The following is a 4,367-nucleotide window of genomic DNA, read 5'->3' as shown; positions in this document are numbered from 1 at the left end:
TGTTCTGCCCTGAAGGCCGTGGCACTCTGAGCCTGTGATAGGAGTGGTAGCCTTAAAGATCTCCGAAATATCTTCAGGGCCACTCCTCCACTGTCTTGATGATTAGCATCTGGCGTCCTTCCACCCATACTAATCTCCTTATCAAACATTCACTTGGCCATATTCTTGGTATTTTCTCCTGAACTCACCTTTATAGTCTTCACAACCTGGTTAGGCTGAAAATTTTCCAATTCTTTAAGTTCTGCTTTCTTTTTGATTACAAATTCCATCTTAAGTTAATTTTTCTCTTTTTGTATATTACTATAAACAGTCAAGAGAAACATGTAGCACCTTCAGCACTTTGTTTAGGTATTTCTTACCCTAAATATCCTAGTTCATTGCTCACAGGTTCTGCCTTTCACAAAGCATTAGGACACAGCTGGAATTCAGCCAAGTTCTTTGCCACTTTACAACAAGGATGGCCTCTCCTTCAGTTTCTAGTAAGATATTCTTCATTTCCATTGAAGAACTCATCAGAGTGGCTTTTAATCTCCACATTTCTACCAGCCTTCTGATCATGATCACTTAGATAATCTCTAAGAACATGAAGACTCTCTCTACAGCTCTCCTCGTCTTCTGAATCTTGATCAGAATTGCTTTTAATGCTCTGTTCATGGCAATCTAGACTTTTTCCAGGAGGCACTTCATAACTGTTCTAGCTTTTACTCATTACTAGTTCCAAAGTAGCTTTTTACAACACAGGTATTTGTTACAGCAACACTCCACTTCTTAGTAACAATTTCTTAGTCCATTTCTGCTCCTATGCCAAAATACTCAGACTGAGTAATTTATGAATAACAGAAATCTATTTTTTCACAATTCTGGAGGCCGGGAAATCCAAGATTAAGGTTCTGTCAGATTCAGTGTCTGATAAGGTCGCTGCTTCCAAAAGGTTGCTTTGAACACGGTATTCTCTGAAGGGAATGAATATTGTGTCCTCACATGGTGGAAGGGATGGAAAGGCAAAAAAGTCCTAGCTAGCTGTCCCCAGCCCTCGTGTAAGGACTTTTATAATACATGCATGAGGGCAGATCCCTCATGACCTTAATCACTTCCTAAAGGTCCCACCTTTTAATATTGTTGCATTGGAGTTTAAGTTTCAACATGAATTTTGGAGGAGACATCAACAGTCAAACCACAGCATAAAGCATTCCAGGGTTCATGTTTTATATTCTTGCCTTTCTCTTAGCACCAAACACAATGGTTTTTCTCAACTAAAGACAAATCTACCAAAAATTTACCCAGAATCCAAGGTTTGCTATACAAGGAATAAAATTATCTTACCAGCTTTTTCTCTTGTTCTTTTTTGTGACCCTACATTTCAGTCAAACTGTTATTTGCTCTCCATGTTTTTATTTGGTTGGAACATCTTCCCACTACACTTCTTTGTAAATATCCATTGATTATTCTAAATAAAGCTTCCTACAGTGTACACTACAAAAACTGGATATGTTTTTCCCCTTTTGAATTCTCATATCACTTCTTTATTTGCTCTACCATTCTTACCTCTCTAGTGTCCTTTCTTGGTCTTTGTCATTGGCTTCTTCTTTTCCCTATTCATCCTTTAAAGAATTCCTCAGAATTCTTCTCTATGCCCTATTCTCTTCTCACTCTATATACATTTCTCAACATCTATTCTACTATTTAGGCTACAATTATAACTAATATGCTGAGAAATTGGAACTAGAAAACCTCTCAAGATTCTATTTAGTATATCTAATTACTTATTGAATATCTCTACTTGTCTTAGAAACAACTTTAAGTTAGCATATACACAAACTTAAGATCTTTCCCCACCAGTTATTTCTTCTCTAGATAATTTCCTATCTCAGAGAATGAAGCCACCATCTACCTAGTTGCTCAAAATAGAAACTGAGATGCCATTCTTTCTCCCTGCTTTTCTTTATCTGCTAGCATCAAGTAATTTACTAAATCATGTTAATACAAGTTACTGAATGTTTAAAAATTTTGTCCATTTCTTTCCAGATAAATTGCCTCTAGTCCAGTCCAGGCCATAAGCATTTTCACACCTAAACACTCTAATGGCCTTCCAAATATTTCCCCCACCTCAAGTCTTGTTCCTCCTCAATGTAATTTTCACAATGCAGAACAATATTCTTAAATGTAAGCTTGATTATGGCAACTCTTTTCTTAATATTCTTCAATGACTTCCCATAGAAAAAGAAAAAGTTAAAACTCCTTACACTCAGCTTATAAGGCTCTTAGAATAAGGCTCTAACTGACCCTCCCGACCTCCTGATTCTTCACTTGACACTCTAAACTTTAGCCATACTAAATTTTTGATCCTCAAAGTTGCCATGTCTTACTTCCCCAAAATTTATGCATTCTGTATGCTACCTTCCAACACCAACACTCTTGCTTTTCATCCAGCTAACCCTTCATCAATTTTGAAGTCATTTCTTCCAGAAAATTTCCTGACACTACCTTCAACAACATGCGTCCTTATCGTGGATCCAACACTTATCACAGCATCCACTCATTATTTTAATTCCTTGTTTAACTGTCACCATTTTAAAAAAAATATTGATGTGGCAAATATTGATTGACAGCCCATTATGTTACAGATATTGTATTCTCCTCTGTATACAGAATGTGGTAAATACAGAGTATTGTAGAAGCACATTTAGGATGTAAGAGAAGTCCAAGAAATGTTTCTTGGTGATTTATGTTCCCATCTATTTCCCTACTAAATTAAACCAGACAGTTTCATAATCATTTCTGAGTTCTTTGAATTGATGAACACAGTATATAGTGGATAAATATTTTATATCATCAATGATTGGATTTTAACCACATACTAAATATTATTTGCATTGTAAGAGGCCACCAGCCAATACTTTCTACCCAGTGAGGTTTTCTTTGATATCACTTTGGATACAACGGAGTGTAAAAAGCAAAGAGACAAACTAATATAGTGGAAAATATAAAACTCAGAGTCAGAACCCTGTGATTAATAATTCTGCCACTTACTAGGTATGTGTCCTTGGTCAAGACCCTTAAGCTCTCTGAGCCTGAATTTCCTCATCTGAAAAAGGCAGTTACAAGAATGAAATGAGATAAAGAGAAAATAAAAACATAAAATGTAAAAGGTTATCCAAAATGATGTCTATTATTATTATTGTTATTAAAGTTAATGCTGATCAAGTATCTTTATGACTGGATATCCCAGCTCTGTAAGGCTACAGAATTTCCAAAGTTCATCCTTCATCTTCCCTTTACATCTAAGAGATAGACTATTGTACTTTAATAAATACATATTGATGGAAATGGTTAAAAATCACAAAGAAAAACAAGACAAAAATTGAATAAGTATATATTTACATATGAAAGAAACAAGAGAGAAATACCAGCCTGTGAAAGTCTATAATTTGAATGTATGGACCAGAAAAAAAAATCAGGCCACAATTTTTTTTTTCTTAATGTTGACTGAAAGGGTAGGTAGGTGGCCCAAAAGAGTAATGCTGTGAACCATTTCATAGTAAAATGGTAACCCACTGAGCTTGAAAGTCAGGATATCTGGGTTCAAATACTAATTTAGCTACTAATTCAACCACTAATAACCAGGTGGTCTATCAATCCAACACTCTGGTCTTTCAGTTCCTTGATCTCCTTAGTTCCTATCATATTTTCTTCCAGTGTATCTCAGGTGCTCCCTCACAGGACCACAAATCTGAAATGACCACTCAACTTTGCCCAGTGTCCTACTACTCTGATTGCTTTCCATCCTCCAAATGACTATTTTGTATCTTATCTTCTCCCCTTAAATCTCCTACCCAAATATTCCTCCTCACCCCTTACTAATCTTGCCTCCTACCTTATCTTCATCGAGAAAAATTATCAATATCAGGCAGAAAGGTCTCACCTCTGACCAATGAATCTACCCATCTATCTGCATCTTTACCCATAGTTGCTTTTTTCTTATTATTAGAAATTATATGTTCACGTTCCTACCTAAGGCCAAAACTTCTATATATTCCCTGGATCCCACCCCCTCTCATTTTCTCAAAGACTTCACTCCTAAAATATACACACTCTATCTCATACCATCATTTCCACTCCCTCTATTGGATCATTCCTATTAGTCTAAAAATATGCTTAAGTATGCTTATCTTTTTTTTTCCCATTTATTCACTTTATTGCATTTTAGGTTTTGGGGTACATGTGAAGAACATGCAAGATTGTTGCATAGGTACACTCGTGGCAGTGTGATTTGCTGCCTTCCTCCCCATCACCTACATCTGGCATCTCTCCCGTTGCTATCTCTCCCCATCTAGCCACCCCCCACCGTCCCTCCCCTATTTCCCCCC

Source organism: Cebus imitator, unplaced genomic scaffold (genome assembly GCF_001604975.1).
Source record: "Cebus imitator isolate Cc_AM_T3 unplaced genomic scaffold, Cebus_imitator-1.0 Scaffold397, whole genome shotgun sequence".
In the NCBI taxonomy this organism is placed as follows: domain Eukaryota; kingdom Metazoa; phylum Chordata; class Mammalia; order Primates; family Cebidae; genus Cebus; species Cebus imitator.
Note: the sequence above shows the minus strand (reverse complement) of the source record.